The sequence below is a fragment of the Ascaphus truei genome, unplaced genomic scaffold (genome assembly GCF_040206685.1).
Source record: "Ascaphus truei isolate aAscTru1 unplaced genomic scaffold, aAscTru1.hap1 HAP1_SCAFFOLD_1654, whole genome shotgun sequence".
Classification (NCBI taxonomy): domain Eukaryota; kingdom Metazoa; phylum Chordata; class Amphibia; order Anura; family Ascaphidae; genus Ascaphus; species Ascaphus truei.
This window is the reverse complement of record NW_027454546.1, coordinates 13,661-40,477: the sequence shown is the minus strand read 5'-3', so window position 1 is coordinate 40,477 and position 26,817 is coordinate 13,661. Positions and strand designations below refer to the sequence as shown.

Genomic DNA, 26,817 nt, shown 5'->3' with positions numbered 1-26,817 from the left:
TGTTTTTTACTTTTCTTTTTTTTCAGTAATGAAGAATGAAACATTTCTGTTAAAATTGAATTGGAGGTGAACTGGATTCATCATCAACTCTGCACCAGTGTGAATTGATGTTCTTTAATGTTCTGATAAGGTACATGCAACATCTCTTCCTCAACCCCTGCACCACTCTCTGCCTCTTGCCTCTCTCTCTCCACCTCCCTGCTAAGCGTATTAACCCATGCCCTCTAGATCGTATCCCCTCACACCTTACTGCATCTCTTAGTCCCCACTCTCACCCACATCTTCAATTCCTCCCTATTCTCTGGCTCTTTACCCTCTTACTTTAAGCCTGTAGTGGTCACCCTTTTCTCAGAAACAACCTACACCCTATGTGCCTTACTAACTACCGCCCTGTATCCCTCCTGCTGTTTGTCTCCTAATTGCTAGAATGTCAACATTCTTAAATCACATTCCCTCCTGGATCCTTTACAACCTGCCTTTCGTACAGCTCGTTCTACAGACTGTGCTTAAAGCAAATTCCCAAGGTCACTTTTCCCTACTAATCCTACTTGATCTATCTGCTGCGTTTGATGCTCTCAATCACTCTCCTCCTTCATATTCTAAACTCTCTCTTGGTATCCGTAACACAGTTCTATCCTGGTTTTCATCATAACTTTCCTGTCACACATTCTCCATCTCTGTTGCTAACATGTCTTCGTCTTCTATTGATCTGTCTGTGGGTATACATCAGGGCTCTGTTCTGAGATCTCTCTTTCTCTCTACATACTATCATTTGGTGACCTCATCAACTCTTTGTGACAATCCTATAAATAACAAATACAAATATCAGGTCATGGGAATAAGTGATTTGGACATAAAAGTAACATTTCGGAAGTGTGGACAACTAATACATCTTGTAGATTGCCTTTACAGTGTGATGTCATTGATTCAGTAGATTGTGTGCAGACCAGGACTGCAGTACAGTGTCACTCACATGGATGACTTGCGTGGTAGAAGCTCAAGAACAAGGATGTCAAACTCCAGTCCTCGAGGGCCGCAAACAGGCCAGGTTTTCAGGATATCCCTACTGAAAACCTGGCCTGTTTGGGACCCTCGAGGACTGGAGTTTGACATGCATGCTCTAGAAGGAGCACAGCTGTGGGTGGGAGGTGGATTTGCTTTGCATCAAATGGTTTGGAGCAAGGTTTATTGTATGTATTATCATAATAACAATGCAATGCTTAACTTTTATTTCAGGAGGGATGACTGCAGAACAGAAGTGAATATTGAAGCCATGTGTTCCTTTTCTTGCAAAAGAGAAAATTTGAAGGACAGTTGAAGAGAAGGAAAATTACTACACAGAGACAGATAAGCAATGTGTATATTTCTCATTTACCATTTAGTATTTGTCGTTTTATTGACTCCACACAATCCGGCTGCTACGGGTTTCACATTGAATATTTTCATCTCTACTCTACCCCTTCCTGTGATCTGAACCATGCAGGTTTTCGTTGATTCAATACATCATGAGTAGAGGGTGGCTACAGTATGAAGTAAAGACCCAAGGACCACATCTACTACCATTCATAACAAGAACATGTGCAGTAGCGCACAGCTGCAGTTCTATGTGATTGTTATGAAAGGTTGAGGTGGTTCAATTCTATGAATCTGGAGTGGGATGGATCCTGTTTGCATCATATGGTTTCATCTAGGCCAGTAGATTATATAACTCTCAGTACAGGTTACACATGGCATCAGTATTAGTGATTTAAAGAGGAGGAAAGCTTCAATGTGGAGAACAAAGCCAAGTAATGTTGAAGTTACTCCTTTTACCATTTACTTGGTCAGTCTGTACTGTCTACTCTCCACACAGCTGCTAAGGATCTTCCATTTTAAATACTTTCACCTCCTATTCTGCACTGCTTTGCTGCCCATTATTCAGAGATGCGTTCCAGTCATGTTTAGCACTCTGAATCTCTCTGCAGTCATTGGTTCAGCACATCATGGGTAGAGCATGGCTACAGATACAGCAAGCTATTATTATTTTACCGGCTGATCACCCATAATATTGCATTAAAACATAGAATATCACTTAATTTCCAAAAGATTCAGTGATGCTGATAATGCAGAATCTCACAACATTTCCCATCATAATGCCATAATGCACAAGTGGGAGAAATAATCCTTGCTATATCTGTACATTGTGTGACGTATTACCTCAATGACCAATGAGAGCAAGTACATCTTCTGTATAGAGCGGCTGTGTTATGATGCAGTTATTGATCATCATTGACATAATCACAAGAATCTTATGCAAAGGGAAATTGTCCGCAGCGAAGTGAGATTTCAGCCCCCAAACGTCTGTAATATTAATGCAATGTCTTACTTTTGTTGCAGTGAACACTGAAGAGACGGATCTACTACAACACTGTACAGGATGAGCATACGCTACAAGCCGCAAAATGATCTTGCAGTTGACAGTATGTTGTTCTGGTAATGTGCACAATTATTATTTATGGGCTACACACCACAGTGCTGGACATATTCTGTTAACTTCAACTCTACTCCTAACATGGAGATGTCTTCCTGGTGTTACTGATTCAGTACATCATATGCACAGTGTGGTTATGATATGATGGATTGATTTAATGAACCCACCAACCAATGATGACATCTGCATCATCTTCTGTAAAGTGCAGCTACAGCATGATATTATCAGCATTTGGTGCGGTATAATCAGAGGTATCTATGTGCTTTTGTGCCTGTTTTAAGTCCTCCAGCTTAACGCCCCTACACCTCCCACTACACAGGCATACTTACTTATGCATACACTGACATCTGGCATACCTACACACACCCCAGGGCCACTTCCTTCCCCTGATGTCAGGGAGAGGATGGGCATGCAGAGTGCAGTAAGTCTCCACGTTACTCTGGCCAACAGTCTTGGCCTACCTCCAGCATCTGTCACCCACAACATCTGTTCCCTCCTTGTAAAGTGCTGAACTATCTCACCTGGGTCAGTGCTATAGCTGATCACAGTGCCCGATCAGGATGTCACTGTGACAGGCAGCAGTGCAGATTGACCGGTCAATCAATGCAGTGCCGCAACATATGCACTAAATGAGATTTCCGTGCCCCCAGTCAGGTTACTCCCTGGGCAGTGACCCTGCTCACACCCTCCCCTAGTTCCACCTCTGATCACAATTATCTCTCTTGGAGAGTGTAGCAAATTGGAGTTGGGGGAATCTCACCTCTGCCATGCATGGTCACAATCTGGGCACAGGACCCAAATAGTGGGCAATGTGGCACTTCTTACAGTAGAGAATAAGTAACTTTATTCTTTACTTGTGTATTAAGGACCTTATTTGCATTAAATTCAGTCCACATGGGACCAAGACTTTCTGGCTTACTGAACAAAGTGGAATTGTTTCGTAGAGGGTGGAGAATTGTATTTTATCTGAAATTACCCCCTCTGCACAAAATACAAACAATTATACCCATACAAGTACCTTGTGGAAGTTGTTGCCCTCTATCTTCCTGTGGTCTCTCCCTGTTTCTCACCGTGCCTCCTCCCATTTCCTTGCACCTGTGCGTCTCCGCATATATCCCTATACTCAGAGCCGGCTCCGGTCAGTGACATGGGATGCCCAAATATGAGCATACCCATATATGGGCATCCATGCCACTGACCGGAGCCCGCTCTGTTGCGGATATGGAGAGAGACTGGGAGATTTACATCCCCTTATAATTCATATGGTGCATAGTACCGGCACGTATTGTTTTACCGGTACTGTGTACCTTCCTACTTTCACACTGGTACAGTATATGCTGCAGTGGGACTGAGAGGGATATATTGGTAACACATAGTCATTGTTGGGGGAATTCAATCCATTTTGAAAATAGTAATGAAATGTTTTTTACTTTTCTTTTTTTTCAGTAATGAAGAATGAAACATTTCTGTTAAAATTGAATTGGAGGTGAACTGGATTCATCATCAACTCTGCACCAGTGTGAATTGATGTTCTTTAATGTTCTGATAAGGTACATGCAACATCTCTTCCTCAACCCCTGCACCACTCTCTGCCTCTTGCCTCTCTCTCTCCACCTCCCTGCTAAGCGTATTAACCCATCTAATGTAATCCACATTCCATGTCTCACTTTACTCTTCACTTCTCACGTGCCCTCTGGAATGACTGCTCTCTGACTAACAAGGTCTATTTGTACATGACCTCTTCTGCTCTCATCATCCACCACCTCTCATTCCCCTCACCCCTGTCCTACTCGATACCTCAGCTTAATTGAACTCTCTCCTCTGACATCTACCCTTATCTCTAACCTCTCCTCACTTTCTGCTTAAACTAACTATCTTGTTAACTTTTACAATGCTATCATCTCCTCCTCCTCCCTCCTCCTCCTCCCTCCTCCATCATATATATGCCCCTTCTAGGCTCTGACACACTCATCCCTCTAAGGCCATGATTATCATGGGCACATGCTTGGTCATCCACAGTGTGTGCGAGCGATGCAGAGCCGCCTCGGACCTCAGTGCAGGGATTGCTGCATACCCCCAGCATCTGTCACCCACAAACAATACACACACTAATACTCCCCACAATACACACTATAATACCTCCTCAATACTAATCTCCCCAATAATATTATAGCTCCAAACACAATATACACAACACCCTTACACAAGATACACAATCTAGTACTCTCCTCTGCACCTCTACACACAATATAATACTCCCACACACACAATATACACACTACCCTCCTACCCCCATAAAATACAACCAATAATACACACACACTTTGTGGATGTTGGGACCAGCTCCCGGCATGCACCAGTGAAAGAGAGAGGCCCGCAGAAGCTCGGAAGAACTCCCTCCATCCGTGCCTTCCTCCGTTTCACATCTTCTCCCTGTCTCTCTCCCTCCCTTTCCTTGCATCTCCCTGCGTCTTTACGTATACCCAGTCAGTGACGGCTCTGGTCACGTGATGCCTTAATATGGGCTTATCCATATATGTTCATCCACGTCACTAATGTGATGCCTGCACTGTTGCGGAGCTGGTACTTACGACGGGCACTTATTGTTTTATCAGTACTGCGTACCTGACTCTACCGGCCTACTTTCAACACTAGTACAATATGTGCTTCACTACGAGTGAGTGGGGAATATTGGCATCACACAGTCACTGTTGAATATGCCATTCAATCCATTTTGAAAATAGTAATGCAATGTGGTTTGGTTTTGTTTGCTTTTTGCAGTAATGAAGAATGGAAAAGTTATATTAAAATTAAATTGGAGGGGGACTAGATTCAGCATTTCATCATGAACTCTGCACTTGTGAGAATTTAACTTCTTGAATACCCTGACAGGTACACGCAACATTAAGACTATAATCTGCTGTGCAAGCTTTCGTGCTATACCTCCCCCTCAGGTTTTGATTTATACATTTGCTCCCTCAATTCATGTCCTCTAATATTTGAAAGCTCTCTCCTAGCATTTTCTCTTTACCACAGAACGTCATCCCAATGTAACCTCTCTCTTGTTCTTTCTGCTTGCTGTTTCCTCACTCCTCTGTTAAACTTTTCTAATTTCTCTAACTTCCACACTCCTGCTTTTATCCACATGTTCTCCTCTTTCCTTCCCCTACCTTTGCATGTGTCTACACACTGCACCATTTGTACAGACCTCTATTGCAGCTATTTCTGCACTGCTCAATGAAAAGCACTCTTTAATATCCTATTCTCTGGGCCCCCTCTCTCTGCGCCCCCTCTTTTGGCGCCTCCTCTCTCTGCGCCCCCTCTCTCTGCGCCTATCTGTCTCATTCTCTCTACGTCCCTCTCTCTCTACATAGAGCTATCTCTGTCTCTCTCTACACCTATCTCTGTGTCTCCTTCTATGTTTGCTGATGTGTGGGATATCTCTTATAATCTTGAACCTGCTCATATACACATCGGGCCTCCCTGCTAAGAGTGTTAACCTATCTAATGTAATCCACATTCCTTTCCTTACTTTTCTCTTCCCTTCTCCTATGCCATCTGGAATGTCCGTTCTCTGACTAACAAGGCTCTAGTTGTACATGACCTCTTCTGCTCTCATCATTCACAATCAGTCATTCCCCTCACCCCATCTTACCTGTCCCACTGATTTGCCTCTGCTTAATTAAACTCTCCTCTGACATCTACTCTAACCTCTCTGCTCTCTCTCTCTTTCCGCTTAAACTAACAATCTTATTAACTCTTACAATGCTATCCTCCTATCTATATGCCCCCTCTAGGCTCTGACACACTTGTCCCTCTAGCCCACACCCTTGGCTAAATTCCCAAACATGTTCATCACACTTCCACTCGCTGTTCTTAATGCCTATGAAGGAAATCACACAATTGATATTTGATTTTTCTACAGTAAAAATGTCTCCAGTCCTGTATAAAGCTGCTCTCTGGGGCCAAACCACACTACTTTTTTTTCACATTCATCAACACTCAAATTTAATTTACGCTGTCTTTTTTTCCCTGTATTTGACTCCCTCCACTAACCTTCTCCTCACACTTGCCATCCTTCCTTCACTTCTCCTCAAGCATTTGACTACTTCAGAGGCAAGGTGGATGCCACCCACAAGGAGATTCCTTCTGTCCCTTCCCCCTTCTCTCCTTCTACCTAATTCTCCTTCTGCATTTGACTCCTTTTCTTCTCTTACAGAGCTGGAAGCTAATCATCTTCTCTTCTCCCTCTACCACATGCCCTCTAGATCGTATCCCCTCACACCTTACTGCATCGATTAGTCCCCACTCTCACCCACATCTTCAATTCCTCCCTATTCTCTGGCTCTTTACCCTCTTACTTTAAGCCTGTAGTGGTCACCCTTTTCTCAGAAACAACCTACACCCTATGTGCCTTACTAACTACCGCCCTGTATCCCTCCTGCTGTTTGTCTCCTAATTGCTAGAATGTCAACATTCTTAAATCACATTCCCTCCTGGATCCTTTACAACCTGCCTTTCGTACAGCTCGTTCTACAGACTGTGCTTAAAGCAAATTCCCAAGGTCACTTTTCCCTACTAATCCTACTTGATCTATCTGCTGCGTTTGATGCTCTCAATCACTCTCCTCCTTCATATTCTAAACTCTCTCTTGGTATCCGTAACACAGTTCTATCCTGGTTTTCATCATAACTTTCCTGTCACACATTCTCCATCTCTGTTGCTAACATGTCTTCGTCTTCTATTGATCTGTCTGTGGGTATACATCAGGGCTCTGTTCTGAGATCTCTCTTTCTCTCTACATACTATCATTTGGTGACCTCATCAACTCTTTGTGACAATCCTATAAATAACAAATACAAATATCAGGTCATGGGAATAAGTGATTTGGACATAAAAGTAACATTTCGGAAGTGTGGACAACTAATACATCTTGTAGATTGCCTTTACAGTGTGATGTCATTGATTCAGTAGATTGTGTGCAGACCAGGACTGCAGTACAGTGTCACTCACATGGATGACTTGCGTGGTAGAAGCTCAAGAACAAGGATGTCAAACTCCAGTCCTCGAGGGCAGCAAACAGGCCAGGTTTTCAGGATATCCCTACTGAAAACCTGGCCTGTTTGGGACCCTCGAGGACTGGAGTTTGACATGCATGCTCTAGAAGGAGCACAGCTGTGGGTGGGAGGTGGATTTGCTTTGCATCAAATGGTTTGGAGCAAGGTTTATTGTATGTATTATCATAATAACAATGCAATGCTTAACTTTTATTTCAGGAGGGATGACTGCAGAACAGAAGTGAATATTGAAGCCATGTGTTCCTTTTCTTGCAAAAGAGAAAATTTGAAGGACAGTTGAAGAGAAGGAAAATTACTACACAGAGACAGATAAGCAATGTGTATATTTCTCATTTACCATTTAGTATTTGTCGTTTTATTGACTCCACACAATCCGGCTGCTACGGGTTTCACATTGAATATTTTCATCTCTACTCTACCCCTTCCTGTGATCTGAACCATGCAAGTTTTCGTTGATTCAATACATCATGAGTAGAGTGTGGCTACAGTATGAAGTAAAGACCCAAGGACCACATCTACTACCATTCATAACAAGAACATGTGCAGTAGCGCACAGCTGCAGTTCTATGTGATTGTTATGAAAGGTTGAGGTGGTTCAATTCTATGAATCTGGAGTGGGATGGATCCTGTTTGCATCATATGGTTTCATCTAGGCCAGTAGATTATATAACTCTCAGTACAGGTTACACATGGCATCAGTATTAGTGATTTAAAGAGGAGGAAAGCTTCAATGTGGAGAACAAAGCCAAGTAATGTTGAAGTTACTCCTTTTACCATTTACTTGGTCAGTCTGTACTGTCTACTCTCCACACAGCTGCTAAGGATCTTCCATTTTAAATACTTTCACCTCCTATTCTGCACTGCTTTGCTGCCCATTATTCAGAGATGCGTTCCAGTCATGTTTAGCACTCTGAATCTCTCTGCAGTCATTGGTTCAGCACATCATGGGTAGAGCATGGCTACAGATACAGCAAGCTATTATTATTTTACCGGCTGATCACCCATAATATTGCATTAAAACATAGAATATCACTTAATTTCCAAAAGATTCAGTGATGCTGATAATGCAGAATCTCACAACATTTCCCATCATAATGCCATAATGCACAAGTGGGAGAAATAATCCTTGCTATATCTGTACATTGTGTGACGTATTACCTCAATGACCAATGAGAGCAAGTACATCTTCTGTATAGAGCGGCTGTGTTATGATGCAGTTATTGATCATCATTGACATAATCACAAGAATCTTATGCAAAGGGAAATTGTCCGCAGCGAAGTGAGATTTCAGCCCCCAAACGTCTGTAATATTAATGCAATGTCTTACTTTTGTTGCAGTGAACACTGAAGAGACGGATCTACTACAACACTGTACAGGATGAGCATACGCTACAAGCAGCAAAATGATCTTGCAGTTGACAGTATGTTGTTCTGGTAATGTGCACAATTATTATTTATGGGCTACACACCACAGTGCTGGACATATTCTGTTAACTTCAACTCTACTCCTAACATGGAGATGTCTTCCTGGTGTTACTGATTCAGTACATCATATGCACAGTGTGGTTATGATATGATGGATTGATTTAATGAACCCACCAACCAATGATGACATCTGCATCATCTTCTGTAAAGTGCAGCTACAGCATGATATTATCAGCATTTGGTGCGGTATAATCAGAGGTATCTATGTGCTTTTGTGCCTGTTTTAAGTCCTCCAGCTTAACGCCCCTACACCTCCCACTACACAGGCATACTTACTTATGCATACACTGACATCTGGCATACCTACACACACCCCAGGGCCACTTCCTTCCCCTGATGTCAGGGAGAGGATGGGCATGCAGAGTGCAGTAAGTCTCCACGTTACTCTGGCCAACAGTCTTGGCCTACCTCCAGCATCTGTCACCCACAACATCTGTTCCCTCCTTGTAAAGTGCTGAACTATCTCACCTGGGTCAGTGCTATAGCTGATCACAGTGCCCGATCAGGATGTCACTGTGACAGGCAGCAGTGCAGATTGACCGGTCAATCAATGCAGTGCCGCAACATATGCACTAAATGAGATTTCCGTGCCCCCAGTCAGGTTACTCCCTGGGCAGTGACCCTGCTCACACCCTCCCCTAGTTCCACCTCTGATCACAATTATCTCTCTTGGAGAGTGTAGCAAATTGGAGTTGGGGGAATCTCACCTCTGCCATGCATGGTCACAATCTGGGCACAGGACCCAAATAGTGGGCAATGTGGCACTTCTTACAGTAGAGAATAAGTAACTTTATTCTTTACTTGTGTATTAAGGACCTTATTTGCATTAAATTCAGTCCACATGGGACCAAGACTTTCTGGCTTACTGAACAAAGTGGAATTGTTTCGTAGAGGGTGGAGAATTGTATTTTATCTGAAATTACCCCCTCTGCACAAAATACAAACAATTATACCCATACAAGTACCTTGTGGAAGTTGTTGCCCTCTATCTTCCTGTGGTCTCTCCCTGTTTCTCACCGTGCCTCCTCCCATTTCCTTGCACCTGTGCGTCTCCGCATATATCCCTATACTCAGAGCCGGCTCCGGTCAGTGACATGGGATGCCCAAATATGAGCATACCCATATATGGGCATCCATGCCACTGACCGGAGCCCGCTCTGTTGCGGATATGGAGAGAGACTGGGAGATTTACATCCCCTTATAATTCATATGGTGCATAGTACCGGCACGTATTGTTTTACCGGTACTGTGTACCTTCCTACTTTCACACTGGTACAGTATATGCTGCAGTGGGACTGAGAGGGATATATTGGTAACACATAGTCATTGTTGGGGGAATTCAATCCATTTTGAAAATAGTAATGAAATGTTTTTTACTTTTCTTTTTTTTCAGTAATGAAGAATGAAACATTTCTGTTAAAATTGAATTGGAGGTGAACTGGATTCATCATCAACTCTGCACCAGTGTGAATTGATGTTCTTTAATGTTCTGATAAGGTACATGCAACATCTCTTCCTCAACCCCTGCACCACTCTCTGCCTCTTGCCTCTCTCTCTCCACCTCCCTGCTAAGCGTATTAACCCATCTAATGTAATCCACATTCCATGTCTCACTTTACTCTTCACTTCTCACGTGCCCTCTGGAATGACTGCTCTCTGACTAACAAGGTCTATTTGTACATGACCTCTTCTGCTCTCATCATCCACCACCTCTCATTCCCCTCACCCCTGTCCTACTCGATACCTCAGCTTAATTGAACTCTCTCCTCTGACATCTACCCTTATCTCTAACCTCTCCTCACTTTCTGCTTAAACTAACTATCTTGTTAACTTTTACAATGCTATCATCTCCTCCTCCTCCCTCCTCCTCCTCCCTCCTCCATCATATATATGCCCCTTCTAGGCTCTGACACACTCATCCCTCTAAGGCCATGATTATCATGGGCACATGCTTGGTCATCCACAGTGCGTGCGAGCGATGCAGAGCCGCCTCGGACCTCAGTGCAGGGATTGCTGCATACCCCCAGCATCTGTCACCCACAAACAATACACACACTAATACTCCCCACAATACACACTATAATACCTCCTCAATACTAATCTCCCCAATAATATTATAGCTCCAAACACAATATACACAACACCCTTACACAAGATACACAATCTAGTACTCTCCTCTGCACCTCTACACACAATATAATACTCCCACACACACAATATACACACTACCCTCCTACCCCCATAAAATACAACCAATAATACACACACACTTTGTGGATGTTGGGACCAGCTCCCGGCATGCACCAGTGAAAGAGAGAGGCCCGCAGAAGCTCGGAAGAACTCCCTCCATCCGTGCCTTCCTCCGTTTCACATCTTCTCCCTGTCTCTCTCCCTCCCTTTCCTTGCATCTCCCTGCGTCTTTACGTATACCCAGTCAGTGACGGCTCTGGTCACGTGATGCCTTAATATGGGCTTATCCATATATGTTCATCCACGTCACTAATGTGATGCCCGCACTGTTGCGGAGCTGGTACTTACGACGGGCACTTATTGTTTTATCAGTACTGCGTACCTGACTCTACCGGCCTACTTTCAACACTAGTACAATATGTGCTTCACTACGAGTGAGTGGGGAATATTGGCATCACACAGTCACTGTTGAATATGCCATTCAATCCATTTTGAAAATAGTAATGCAATGTGGTTTTGTTTTGTTTGCTTTTTGCAGTAATGAAGAATGGAAAAGTTATATTAAAATTAAATTGGAGGGGGACTAGATTCAGCATTTCATCATGAACTCTGCACTTGTGAGAATTTAACTTCTTGAATACCCTGACAGGTACACGCAACATTAAGACTATAATCTGCTGTGCAAGCTTTCGTGCTATACCTCCCCCTCAGGTTTTGATTTATACATTTGCTCCCTCAATTCATGTCCTCTAATATTTGAAAGCTCTCTCCTAGCATTTTCTCTTTACCACAGAACGTCATCCCAATGTAACCTCTCTCTTGTTCTTTCTGCTGGCTGTTTCCTCACTCCTCTGTTAAACTTTTCTAATTTCTCTAACTTCCACACTCCTGCTTTTATCCACATGTTCTCCTCTTTCCTTCCCCTACCTTTGCATGTGTCTACACACTGCACCATTTGTACAGACCTCTATTGCAGCTATTTCTGCACTGCTCAATGAAAAGCACTCTTTAATATCCTATTCTCTGTGCCCCCTCTCTCTGCGCCCCCTCTTTTGGCGCCTCCTCTCTCTGCGCCCCCTCTCTCTGCGCCTATCTGTCTCATTCTCTCTACGTCCCTCTCTCTCTACATAGAGCTATCTCTGTCTCTCTCTACACCTATCTCTGTGTCTCCTTCTATGTTTGCTGATGTGTGGGATATCTCTTATAATCTTGAACCTGCTCATATACACATCGGGCCTCCCTGCCTCTGCCTCCCTGCTAAGAGTGTTAACCTATCTAATGTAATCCACATTCCTTTCCTTACTTTTCTCTTCCCTTCTCCTATGCCATCTGGAATGTCCGTTCTCTGACTAACAAGGCTCTAGTTGTACATGACCTCTTCTGCTCTCATCATTCACAATCAGTCATTCCCCTCACCCCATCTTACCTGTCCCACTGATTTGCCTCTGCTTAATTAAACTCTCCTCTGACATCTACTCTAACCTCTCTGCTCTCTCTCTCTTTCCGCTTAAACTAACAATCTTATTAACTCTTACAATGCTATCCTCCTATCTATATGCCCCCTCTAGGCTCTGACACACTTGTCCCTCTAGCCCACACCCTTGGCTAAATTCCCAAACATGTTCATCACACTTCCACTCGCTGTTCTTAATGCCTATGAAGGAAATCACACAATTGATATTTGATTTTTCTACAGTAAAAATGTCTCCAGTCCTGTATAAAGCTGCTCTCTGGGGCCAAACCACACTACTTTTTTTTCACATTCATCAACACTCAAATTTAATTTACGCTGTCTTTTTTTCCCTGTATTTGACTCCCTCCACTAACCTTCTCCTCACACTTGCCATCCTTCCTTCACTTCTCCTCAAGCATTTGACTACTTCAGAGGCAAGGTGGATGCCACCCACAAGGAGATTCCTTCTGTCCCTTCCCCCTTCTCTCCTTCTACCTAATTCTCCTTCTGCATTTGACTCTTTTTCTTCTCTTACAGAGCTGGAAGCAAATCATCTTCTCTTCTCCCTCTACCACATGCCCTCTAGATCGTATCCCCTCACACCTTACTGCATCTCTTAGTCCCCACTCTCACCCACATCTTCAATTCCTCCCTATTCTCTGGCTCTTTACCCTCTTACTTTAAGCCTGTAGTGGTCACCCTTTTCTCAGAAACAACCTACACCCTATGTGCCTTACTAACTACCGCCCTGTATCCCTCCTGCTGTTTGTCTCCTAATTGCTAGAATGTCAACATTCTTAAATCACATTCCCTCCTGGATCCTTTACAACCTGCCTTTCGTACAGCTCGTTCTACAGACTGTGCTTAAAGCAAATTCCCAAGGTCACTTTTCCCTACTAATCCTACTTGATCTATCTGCTGCGTTTGATGCTCTCAATCACTCTCCTCCTTCATATTCTAAACTCTCTCTTGGTATCCGTAACACAGTTCTATCCTGGTTTTCATCATAACTTTCCTGTCACACATTCTCCATCTCTGTTGCTAACATGTCTTCGTCTTCTATTGATCTGTCTGTGGGTATACATCAGGGCTCTGTTCTGAGATCTCTCTTTCTCTCTACATACTATCATTTGGTGACCTCATCAACTCTTTGTGACAATCCTATAAATAACAAATACAAATATCAGGTCATGGGAATAAGTGATTTGGACATAAAAGTAACATTTCGGAAGTGTGGACAACTAATACATCTTGTAGATTGCCTTTACAGTGTGATGTCATTGATTCAGTAGATTGTGTGCAGACCAGGACTGCAGTACAGTGTCACTCACATGGATGACTTGCGTGGTAGAAGCTCAAGAACAAGGATGTCAAACTCCAGTCCTCGAGGGCCGCAAACAGGCCAGGTTTTCAGGATATCCCTACTGAAAACCTGGCCTGTTTGGGACCCTCGAGGACTGGAGTTTGACATGCATGCTCTAGAAGGAGCACAGCTGTGGGTGGGAGGTGGATTTGCTTTGCATCAAATGGTTTGGAGCAAGGTTTATTGTATGTATTATCATAATAACAATGCAATGCTTAACTTTTATTTCAGGAGGGATGACTGCAGAACAGAAGTGAATATTGAAGCCATGTGTTCCTTTTCTTGCAAAAGAGAAAATTTGAAGGACAGTTGAAGAGAAGGAAAATTACTACACAGAGACAGATAAGCAATGTGTATATTTCTCATTTACCATTTAGTATTTGTCGTTTTATTGACTCCACACAATCCGGCTGCTACGGGTTTCACATTGAATATTTTCATCTCTACTCTACCCCTTCCTGTGATCTGAACCATGCAAGTTTTCGTTGATTCAATACATCATGAGTAGAGTGTGGCTACAGTATGAAGTAAAGACCCAAGGACCACATCTACTACCATTCATAACAAGAACATGTGCAGTAGCGCACAGCTGCAGTTCTATGTGATTGTTATGAAAGGTTGAGGTGGTTCAATTCTATGAATCTGGAGTGGGATGGATCCTGTTTGCATCATATGGTTTCATCTAGGCCAGTAGATTATATAACTCTCAGTACAGGTTACACATGGCATCAGTATTAGTGATTTAAAGAGGAGGAAAGCTTCAATGTGGAGAACAAAGCCAAGTAATGTTGAAGTTACTCCTTTTACCATTTACTTGGTCAGTCTGTACTGTCTACTCTCCACACAGCTGCTAAGGATCTTCCATTTTAAATACTTTCACCTCCTATTCTGCACTGCTTTGCTGCCCATTATTCAGAGATGCGTTCCAGTCATGTTTAGCACTCTGAATCTCTCTGCAGTCATTGGTTCAGCACATCATGGGTAGAGCATGGCTACAGATACAGCAAGCTATTATTATTTTACCGGCTGATCACCCATAATATTGCATTAAAACATAGAATATCACTTAATTTCCAAAAGATTCAGTGATGCTGATAATGCAGAATCTCACAACATTTCCCATCATAATGCCATAATGCACAAGTGGGAGAAATAATCCTTGCTATATCTGTACATTGTGTGACGTATTACCTCAATGACCAATGAGAGCAAGTACATCTTCTGTATAGAGCGGCTGTGTTATGATGCAGTTATTGATCATCATTGACATAATCACAAGAATCTTATGCAAAGGGAAATTGTCCGCAGCGAAGTGAGATTTCAGCCCCCAAACGTCTGTAATATTAATGCAATGTCTTACTTTTGTTGCAGTGAACACTGAAGAGACGGATCTACTACAACACTGTACAGGATGAGCATACGCTACAAGCAGCAAAATGATCTTGCAGTTGACAGTATGTTGTTCTGGTAATGTGCACAATTATTATTTATGGGCTACACACCACAGTGCTGGACATATTCTGTTAACTTCAACTCTACTCCTAACATGGAGATGTCTTCCTGGTGTTACTGATTCAGTACATCATATGCACAGTGTGGTTATGATATGATGGATTGATTTAATGAACCCACCAACCAATGATGACATCTGCATCATCTTCTGTAAAGTGCAGCTACAGCATGATATTATCAGCATTTGGTGCGGTATAATCAGAGGTATCTATGTGCTTTTGTGCCTGTTTTAAGTCCTCCAGCTTAACGCCCCTACACCTCCCACTACACAGGCATACTTACTTATGCATACACTGACATCTGGCATACCTACACACACCCCAGGGCCACTTCCTTCCCCTGATGTCAGGGAGAGGATGGGCATGCAGAGTGCAGTAAATCTCCACGTTACTCTGGCCAACAGTCTTGGCCTACCTCCAGCATCTGTCACCCACAACATCTCTTCCCTCCTTGTAAAGTGCTGAACTATCTCACCTGGGTCAGTGCTATAGCTGATCACAGTGCCCGATCAGGATGTCACTGTGACAGGCAGCAGTGCAGATTGACCGGTCAATCAATGCAGTGCCGCAACATATGCACTAAATGAGATTTCCGTGCCCCCAGTCAGGTTACTCCCTGGGCAGTGACCCTGCTCACACCCTCCCCTAGTTCCACCTCTGATCACAATTATCTCTCTTGGAGAGTGTAGCAAATTGGAGTTGGGGGAATCTCACCTCTGCCATGCATGGTCACAATCTGGGCACAGGACCCAAATAGTGGGCAATGTGGCACTTCTTACAGTAGAGAATAAGTAACTTTATTCTTTACTTGTGTATTAAGGACCTTATTTGCATTAAATTCAGTCCACATGGGACCAAGACTTTCTGGCTTACTGAACAAAGTGGAATTGTTTCGTAGAGGGTGGAGAATTGTATTTTATCTGAAATTACCCCCTCTGCACAAAATACAAACAATTATACCCATACAAGTACCTTGTGGAAGTTGTTGCCCTCTATCTTCCTGTGGTCTCTCCCTGTTTCTCACCGTGCCTCCTCCCATTTCCTTGCACCTGTGCGTCTCCGCATATATCCCTATACTCAGAGCCGGCTCCGGTCAGTGACATGGGATGCCCAAATATGAGCATACCCATATATGGGCATCCATGCCACTGACCGGAGCCCGCTCTGTTGCGGATATGGAGAGAGACTGGGAGATTTACATCCCCTTATAATTCATATGGTGCATAGTACCGGCACGTATTGTTTTACCGGTACTGTGTACCTTCTTACTTTCACACTGGTACAGTATGTGCTGCAGTGGGACTGAGAGGGATATATTGGTAACACATAGTCATTGGTGGGGGAATTCAATCCATTTTGAAAATAGTAATGCATTGTTTTTTAATTTTTTTTTGCAGTAATGAAGAATGAAAAAGTTCTGTTAAAATTGAATTGGACGTGAACTGGATTCAGCATTTCATCATCAACTCTGCACCAGTGTGAATTGACGTTCTTTAATGTTCTGACAAGGTACATGCAACATCTCTTCCTCTACCCCTACACCACCCTCTGCCTCTTGCCTCTCTCTCCACCTCCCTGCTAAGCGTATTAACCCATCTAATGTAATCCACATTCCTTGTCTCACTTTACTCTTCCCTTCTCACGTGCCCTCTGGAATGTCTGCTCTACGACTAACATGGTCTATTTGTACATGACCTCTTCTGCTCTCATCATCCACCACTTCTCATTCCCCTCACCCCTGTCCTACTCGATACCTCAGCTTAATTGAACTCTCTCCTCTGACATCTACCCTTATCTCTAACCTCTCCTCACTTTCTTCTTAAACTAGCTATCTTGTTAACTCTTACAATGCTATCATCTCCTCCTCCCTCCTCCTCCATCATCTATATGCCCCTTCTAGGCTCTGACACACTCATCCCTCTAAGGCCGTGATTATCATGGGCACACGCTTGGTTGTCCACAGTGCGTGCGAGCGATGCAGGGCCTCCCCGTCGTCGCCTCGGACCTCAGTGCAGGGATTGCTGGAGCGACAGGCATGCGCTAACTTTGCCATCTGTTGCGTGCTTACTATAGACGCAGCCTAACCCATGCATTGGTTTAATTCACAAGCACGCTCTCATCACACTTCATCACATCACACTGCTGCTCTTAACACCTATGGAGGAAATCTCACAGTCTGATTTTCTACACTAAACCTTTGTCCTGTTCTGTAAAACTCTGCTCCTTTTTTTAAGGTCAAACACTACTTTTTCCTCACTCATCAACACTCCAATTTCATTCACACTGTCTTCTATGTATTTGAGTCCCACCACTGACTTTCTCCTCCCACTTAACATCCATCCTTTATTTCTCCTCAAGCCTTTGCTCACTTGAGGCAAGGTGGATGCCATCCACAAGTAGATTCGTTCTCTCCCTTCCCCCTCTCTCTTTTTCTATCTAGATCTCATTGCACTCTTGACTCCTTTTCTCCTGTCACAAAGCTGGAACCTGATCTTCTCTTCTCCCTCTACCACATGCCCTCTCAATCCTATATTCTCACTCTCACCCACATCTTCAATTCCTCCATATCCTTTGGCTCTTTCAACTCTTCCTTTTAAGCATGCAGTGGTCACCCCTATTCTCAAAAATAACCTTGACCTTGTGTGAATTTCTAACTATCGCCCTGTATCCGTCCTACCATTTGCCTCCTAATTGCTAGAACGTCTTGTGATCTCCCGTTTGATCAACATTCTTAAATCACATGCTCCTCTGGGCCCTTCACAATCTGCCTTTCCCAATGTAACCAATTATGTACATAAAGAAAATTCCCAAGGTCCATTTTACTTACTAATCCTGCTTGATCTCTCTTCTGCTTTTGATACTGTCAATCACTCTTCTCATTCATATTCTAAACTCTTTCTTCGTATCCGCAGCAAACTTATATCCTGGTTTTCATCATACTTCTCCATCACACATTCTCCATCTCTGTTGCTAACGTGTCTTTGTCTCCTGTTGTTTTGTCTGTTGGTATACCTCAGGACTCTGTTCTGGGACCTCTCTCACTACATACTATCACTAGTTGACCTTATCAACTATTTTGGCCCTTGATATCATCTCTATGCAGATGATACACACACCTATCCACCCTACCGTCACTCCTGCAATTTAGTTCCTAGTTTCGGGTCGCCTCCTGGCTATATCCTCCATGGATGACACTCTTCTGCCTTAAACCTAATGTCTAAAACTGAGCTCCTCATATTTCCCCCTAAATCTGGCCTAATATCACCTTTCTCCATCGCAGTAAACAGTACTACCATCATCCTGTCATGAAAGCACATTGCCTAGGAGTAACATTTGACTCTTCCCTTTCCATCTTCATTCACGACACTGGCTAAAGTTTGTCGATTCTTTCTCTGTAATATTTCCAAGATTTGCCCTTTTCTCTGTCAATCTACTGCTAAAACGCCAATGCATGCCCTTATCGTATGGGTTAACATACTGCTAACAGGGCTCCCTGCTTCACAACTTTCTCATTTGCAATCTATCCAAAACTCTGCTGCTTGAATAATTTCCCTTTCTCCCACAACAGTATCTGCTCATCTCCTCCTCCTCCTTAAATCCCTCTCCTTGCTTCCCATCAAGTTTCAGATCACCTACAAAGTTCTCCTCCTTACCTTTTTGTTAAGGTTCTCTATTAGTGGTGTACCGAGTACCCGGCGTTACCCGACACATTTCCAGCTACCCGGACATTACTCGAAACCGGCCACTGAGAAGTGGACTTGGCCGGGTAATACCCGGCGTCGGGTAATGTCAGGGCAGCTGGAAATAATCTTTTATACTTACCTTTCCTAAGACATCTAGGATCAGCAGCAGCAGTCCTCTGATGTTGGCAGCATCAGAGGTGTCTTCACCTGGCGGGGGGAGCTGCAGGAATCACTTCCACAGCACCGAAGCAGGTAAGCTGTGTCTGTGAGCCTGCAGCTCCCCCGCCGGCTGAAGACACCACAGATGCTGCCACCGTCACAGGACTGCTGCTGATCCTAGATGTCACCGCCACCCGGAAGGTAAGTGCCAAACCGTGTACCCGACCGGGTAGAACCTTTCATTTTGGCCGGGTACCCGTTACCCATTTTTTTATAGTTGAGGACCCAGTCCAACACTATTCTCTATTCATCTGCTCCTTCCTACATATCATCTTTGGTCTCGTTATGCCCTTCCTCGTCTCCTAAGCTCTACTAATAGCTGTCTCCATTATACTTCTTACACCTCTACTGCGCACTCGCTCTCTTGCCTGAAACCCTTTCCCATCAATTTACCTGTGAAACTCACACACACTCAGTATATGCCAACATACCCTCTTCCACCCACATTTAAGATCAACCTTAAAATTCACAACTTAAATGAAGCATTTCAATAGCTTTTACTCGTTGCTACTGTCACTCATTCAGTCACTAACTATTGTTCCCAAGAAGTGCTTTATACTACAAGTACCCACCATTAAGGACAAGCATTGTCATCTACTGCACTTGTTCCCCCACCTGTTGTCTCTCTGTAAGTCTCCTTACATTTCTCTTAGATTGTAAACTACCCAGGACAGGGATTTACTTTCCTATTGTCTGTTTTTGTTTGTTGAACTTATTGTATAATAATTTCCTGTACTTTTTGGTCTCTCTTGTAAAGCGCTGAGTACACAATGGGTGGTATATAAATAGAGATATATGCAGAGTCTAGAGACAAGGCACACGTGTATAGGTAGCTACAGTTTATCCGGGACCGTATGCATCCTTGAAGTGCCTGTCCCAGTTATTTTCTATTGATTGCAATGTAGGAGTGTCTGTCCTGTCTTATTTTTTTTATTATTATTATTATTATTATTATATATACAAAGATATATACAAAGATTGTTTCCTGTCGTTAGCATGACATTGTGTGACACAGTGTGATGTCATTGATTCAGTAGATTGTGTGCAGACCGGGACTGCAGTACAGTTTCACTGACATGAATAACTTGTGTGGTAGAAGCTCTAGAAGGAGCACAGCTGTGGGAGGGAGGTGGATTTGCTTTGTATCACATGGTTTGGAGCAAGGTTCATTGTATGTATCGTCAATAATAATTATAATAATAATAATGCAATGCTTAACTTTTTTATTTCAAGAGGAAAGACTGCAGAACAGAAGTGAATATTGAAGCCATGTGTTCATTTTCTTGCAAAATAGAAAATTGAAGGACAGTTGAAGAGGAGGAAAATGACTACACAGAGACAGATAAGCAATGTGTATATTTCTCATTTAGTATTTGTCGTTTTATTGACTCCAAAAAATCCGGCTGCTAAGGGTTTCGCATTGGACATATTCACCTCTACTCCACCCCTTCCTGTGATCTGTACCATGCAGATTTTTGTTGATTCAATACATCATGAATAGAGTGTGGCTACAGTATGAAGTACTGACCCAAGGACCACATCTACTACCATTCATAACAAGAACATGTGCAGTAGCGCACTGCTGCAGTTCTATGTTATTGCTATGAAAGGTTGAGGTGGTGCAATCATATGAATCTTGAGTGGGAGGGATCCTGTTTGCATCATTTAATTTGATCTAGGCCAGTAGAGTATATAACTCTCAGTACAGGTTACATATGGCATCAGTATTAGTGATTTAAAGAACAGAAAAACAGGAGTGGAGAACAAAACCAAGTAATGTTGAAGTTACTACTTTTTACTATTTACTTGGTCAGTCTGTACTGTCTACTCCCCACACAGCTGCTAAGGGTTTCCATTTGAGATACATTCACCTTCTACTCTGCACTACTGTGCTACCCTCTATTCAGAGATGAGTTCAAGTCATGTTTACCACTCTAAATCGCTCTGCAGTCATTGATTCAGCACATCATGGGTAGAGCATGGCTATAGATACAGCAAGCTTTATTTTACCCTAATATTGCATTAAAAAATAGAATATCACTCAGTTTCCTACAGATTTACTGATGCTGATAATGCAGAATCTCACCCTCCCATCATAATACACCAGAGGAAGAAATAATCCTTGCTATATATGTACATTGTGTGACATATTGCCTCCATGACCATTGATGGCAAATACATATTCTGTATAGAGCAGCTGTGTTATGATGTAGTTGTTATTGATCATCATTGAGATATAATCACAAGAATCTTATGCAAAGGGAAACTGTCATTAGCATAGTGGGATTTCAGCCCCCAAACTTCTGTAATATTAATGCAATGTCTTACTTTTATTGCAGTGAACACCGAAGAGACGGATCTACTACAACACTGCACAGGACAAGAGTATACACTACAAGCAGCAAAATGATCATGCAGTTGACAATATGTTGTTCTGGTAATGTGCACAATTATTATGTATGGGCTCCACACCACAGTGCTGGACATATTTTGTTAACTTCAACACTACCCCTACCATGGAGATGTCTTCCTGTGATTGGTGTTACTGATTCAGTACATCATATGCATAGTGTGGCTATTATATGATGGATTGATTTAATGAACCCACCAAACACTGATGACATCTGTATCATCTTCTGTAAAGTGCATCTACAACAGGATATTATCAGCATTTGGGGTGATATAATCAGAGGCATCTATGTGCTTTTGTGCTGGGTAAAGTCCTCCAGCTGAACCGCCCCCCGCCCCCCACCCCCCTACACCTCCTGCCACACAGGCAAACTTACTTACACACACAGCACACTTACTTATGCACACTGACACTTGGCATACCTACACACACACACCCCACAGCCACTGGCATGCATGCAGAGTCCTGGGCATGCAGGATGGGCATGCAGAGTACAGAATATCTCCACCTTGCTCTGGCCCGTACTCTTGGCCTACCCCCAGCATCTGTCACCCACAACCTCTGTTCCCTCCCTGTAAATTGCTGCACTAACACACCTTGGTCAGCGCTGCAACCGATCACAGCACCGGATCATGTCACTGTGATAGGAAGCAGTGCTAATTGACCGGTCAATCAATGCCACGTGGCAACATACGCACCAAAAGAGATTTCCATGCCCCCTGACAGGCTACTCCCTGGGCAGTGACCCTGCTCATCTTCCACCTCTGATCACAATATTCTCTCTTGGAGAGTGTAGCAAATTGGAGTTGGGGGAATTTCACCTCTGCAGTGCATGTAGAGTCCTGTATGCAGAGTACAGAAAGTCTCCACCTTAGTCTGGCCCGTACTCTTGGCCTACCCACAGCATCTGTCACCCACAAATAATACATACACTAATACTCCCCACAATACACACTTTAATACCTCCTCAATAATAATCTCCCCAATAATATTATAGTCTTAAACACAATATACACAATACCCCCTAACACAAGATACCCAATCTAACACTCTCCTCTGCACCTCAACATAATATACACACTATAATACCCTACACACAATATAATACTCCCACACACACACAATATACACACTATCCTCCTACCGCCATAAAACACAACCAATAATACACACACACTTTGTGGATGTTGGGACCAGCTCCTTGCATGCACCAGTGAAAGAGAGAGGCCTGCCATCCGTGCCTCCCTCCGTTTCCCATCTTCTCCCTGTCTCTCTCCCTCCCTTTCTTTGCATCTCCCTGCATCTTTGCGTATACCCAGTCAGTGACGGCTCCGGTCACGTGATGCCTTAATATGGGCTTATCCATATATCTGTTGCAGAGATGGAGAGAGACCTGGAGATTTTACATTTCCTTATAATTCATATTGGTACTTAGTACGGGCACTTATTGTTTTATCAGTACTGGGTACCTGACCGTACTGGCCTACGAGTGAGAAGGCAATATTGGCATCACACAGTTACTGTTGAATATGTCATTCAATCCATTTTGAAAATAGTAATGCAATGTGGTTTTGTTTTGTTTGCTTTTTGCAGTAATGAAGAATGAAAAAGTTATATTAAAATTAAATTGGAGGGGAACTGGATTCAGCATTTCTTCATGAACTCTGCACTTGTGAGCATTGACCTTCTTGAGTGCCCTGACAGGTACACGCAACTTTAAGACTATAATCTTCATCAACTGCTGTGCAAGCTTTCGTGCTATACCTCCCCCTCCGGTTTTGATTTATACATTTGCTCTCTCAATTCATGTCCTCTAATATCTGGAGGCTCTCTCCTAGCATTTCTCTCTACCACAGCACGTCATCCCAATGTAACCTCTCTCTTGTTCTTTCTGTTTACTGTTTCCTCACTCCTCTGTAAAACTTTTCTAATTTCTCTAACTTCCACACTCCTGCTTTTATCCACATGTTCTATACACTTTCCTTCCCCTACCTTTGCATGTGTCTACACAAAGCACCATTTGTACAGACCTCTATTGCAGCTATTTCTGCACTGCTCAATGAAATGCACTCCTGCACATCCTATTCTCTTCCACCTTCCCTCATTCTCTACGCCCCCCTCTCAAAGCCCCCTCTCTCTATGTCTCCTCTCTCTACGCCTATCTGTCTCATTCTCTTGACGCCCTTCTCTCTCTACATATCCCTATCTCTGTCTCTCTCTACACCTATCTCTGTGTCTCCTTCTATGCTCGCTGATGTTGGGGGATATCTCTTATAATCTTGGACCGGCTCATATACACATCAGGCCTCCCTACTAAGAGTGTTAACCTATCTAATGTAATCCACATTCCTTTCCTTACTTTTCTCTTCCCTTCTCCTGTGCCCTCTGGAATGTCCACTCTTACTAACAAGGCTCTAGTTGTACATAACCTCTTCTGCTCTCATCAGTCACAATCAGTCATTCCCCTCACCGCATCTTACCTGTCCCACTGATTTGCCTCTGCTTAATTAAACTCTCCTCTGACATCTACTCTAACCTCTCTTCTCTCTTCTCTCTCTTTCTTTCTGCTTAAACTAACAATCTTATTAACTCTTACAATGCTATCCTCCTATCTATATGCCCCCTATAGGCTCTGACACACTCATCCCTCTAACCCACACCTTTGGCTAAATTCCCAAACACACTCATCACACTTCCACTCGCTGTTCTTAATACCTACGGAGGAAATCTCACACTTTGTTTGATTTTTCTACAGTAAAAATGTCTCCTGTCCTGTATAAAGCTGCTCTCTAGGGCTAAATACACTACTTTTTTCCACACTCATCAACACTCAAATTTAATTTACGCTGTTTTTTTTCTCTGTATTTGACTCCCTCCACTGACCTTCTCCTCCCACTTGCCATCCTTCCTTCACTTCTCCTCAAGCATTTGACTACTTCAGAGGCAAGGTGGATGCCACCCAAAAGGAGATTCCTTCTGTCCCTTCCCCCTTCTCTCCTTCTTCCCAAATCTCCTTCTGCACTTGACTCCTTTTCTTCTCTTACAGAGCTGGAAGCTAATCATCTTCTATTCTCCCTCTACCACATGCCCTCTAGATCGTATCCCCTCACACCTTACTGCATCTCTTAGTCCCCACTCTCACCCACATCTTCAATTTCTCCCTATTCTCTGGATTTTTGCCCTCTTACTTTAAGCCTGTAGCGGTCACCCTTTTGTCAGAAACAAACTACACCCTATGTGCCTTACTAACTACCGCTCTGTATCCCTCATGCTGTTTGCCTTCTAATTGCTAGTGTCAACATTCTTAAATCACATGCCCTCCTGGATCCTTTACAACCTGCCTTTCGTACAGCACGTTCTACAGACTGTGCTTAAAGCTAATTCCCAAGGTTTTTCCCTACTAATCCTACTTGATCTATCGGCTGCGTTTGATGCTCTCAATCACTCTCCTCCTTCATATTCTAAACTCTCTCTTGGTATCAGTAACAAAGTTCTATCCTGGTTTTCATCATAACTTTCCTGTCACACATTCTCCATCTCTGTTGCTAACATGTCTTCGTCTTCTATTGATCTGTCTGTGGGTATACATCAGGGCTCTGTTCTGAGATCTCTCTTTCTCTCTACATACTATCATTTGGTGACTTCATCAATGCTTTTGGCCTTAGATATAATCTCTATGCGGATGATACACACACAAATCTATCCACCCCTGTTCTCACTCCTGCAATCCAGTCCCTACTCTTGGGTTGTCTCCTGGCTATATGCTCATGGATGGCACTCCACTGCCTTAAACTTAATGTCTAACACTGGGCTCATATTATCCCCTTTCTCCATCACAGTAAACAGTACTACCATCTATCTTGTCATCAAACATGTTGCATAGGAGTAACATTTGGCTCTTCAATTCCATCTCCATTCACATGCACGGCTATGGGTAAAATGTGTTGCCTCTTTCTCTGTAATATTGCCAAGATCTTCCCTTTCCCCTCTCAACCTACTGCTAAAACTCCAATGTATACTGTTATCCTATAGGTTATTTTAACATACTACTAACAGGCCTCCATGCTTCACAACTTTCTCCTATGCAAAACTCTGCTGCTTGAATTATCTCACTTTCTCCCACAACAGTCTCTGCTCATCTCCTTAAATCCCTGTCCTGGCATCCCATCAAGTTTTTGTATCACCTACAAAGTTCTCCTCCTTACCTTTTTGTTAAGGCTCTCCATTAATCTGCTCCTTCTTGCATATCATCTTTGATCTCTCGTTATGCCCTTGCTTGTCTCTTGCACTATAACCATAACTGTCTCCTGTAAACTTCTTTCACCTCTACTGTTCTCTCACTTGCCTGAAACCATTTTCCATCACTGCACCGTACATGTGAAACTTCCTCACACTCAGTATATGCCAACATAACCTCTTCCACCCACATGTAAGACCAATCTTAAAATTCACGACTTAAATCAAGCATTTAAAAAACTTTGACTCGTGGCTACTGTCCCACACCCACAGTCACTGCTAACAACTATTGTTCCCAAGATGTGCTTTCTACTAATTGTACCCACCATTAAGGACAAGCATTGTCATCTACTGCACTTCTTCCCCCAACTGCTGCCTCTCTTTAAGTCTTCTAACATTTCTATTAGATTGTAAAGTTCCCAGGGCAAGGATTTACTTTCCTATAATCTGTTTTTATTTGTCGCACTTATTTTTTAATTATTTTTCCCCTCTCCCCTAATGATATACATATAGGTTTTCCTGTCATTTGCATGACAGAGTTATTATGGTTAACTATTGCATCATGTAGACTGCCTTTTCAGTGTGATGTAATTGATTCAGTACTTTGTGTGCAGACTGTGACTGCAGTACAGTGTCACGAACATTAATGACTTGTGTGGTAGAAGCTCTAGAAGGAACACAGCTATGGGAGGGAGGTGGATTTACTTTGGATCACATGG

At 43.1% G+C, this 26,817-nt stretch overlaps 3 long non-coding RNA genes across 3 annotated transcripts; all 3 read left to right on the top strand.

The window, feature by feature from the left end:
• Positions 1-1,233: 1,233 nt before the first annotated feature.
• On the top strand, positions 1,234-10,502 carry LOC142476716 (uncharacterized). Its single transcript, XR_012791933.1, has 7 exons — positions 1,234-1,356; positions 2,377-2,472; positions 3,917-4,020; positions 5,252-5,362; positions 7,747-7,866; positions 8,887-8,982; positions 10,427-10,502. It is a non-coding gene; the product is annotated as an uncharacterized LOC142476716 (long non-coding RNA).
• Positions 10,503-11,778: 1,276 nt separating this feature from the next.
• Positions 11,779-15,500, top strand: LOC142476717 (uncharacterized). Its single transcript, XR_012791934.1, has 3 exons — positions 11,779-11,872; positions 14,271-14,390; positions 15,411-15,500. It is a non-coding gene; the product is annotated as an uncharacterized LOC142476717 (long non-coding RNA).
• A 5,188-nt stretch (positions 15,501-20,688) lies between these two features.
• Positions 20,689-23,511, top strand: LOC142476715 (uncharacterized). The gene is made up of 3 exons (XR_012791932.1): positions 20,689-20,805; positions 21,792-21,889; positions 23,456-23,511. It is a non-coding gene; the product is annotated as an uncharacterized LOC142476715 (long non-coding RNA).
• The last annotated feature ends 3,306 nt before the right edge of the window (positions 23,512-26,817 follow it).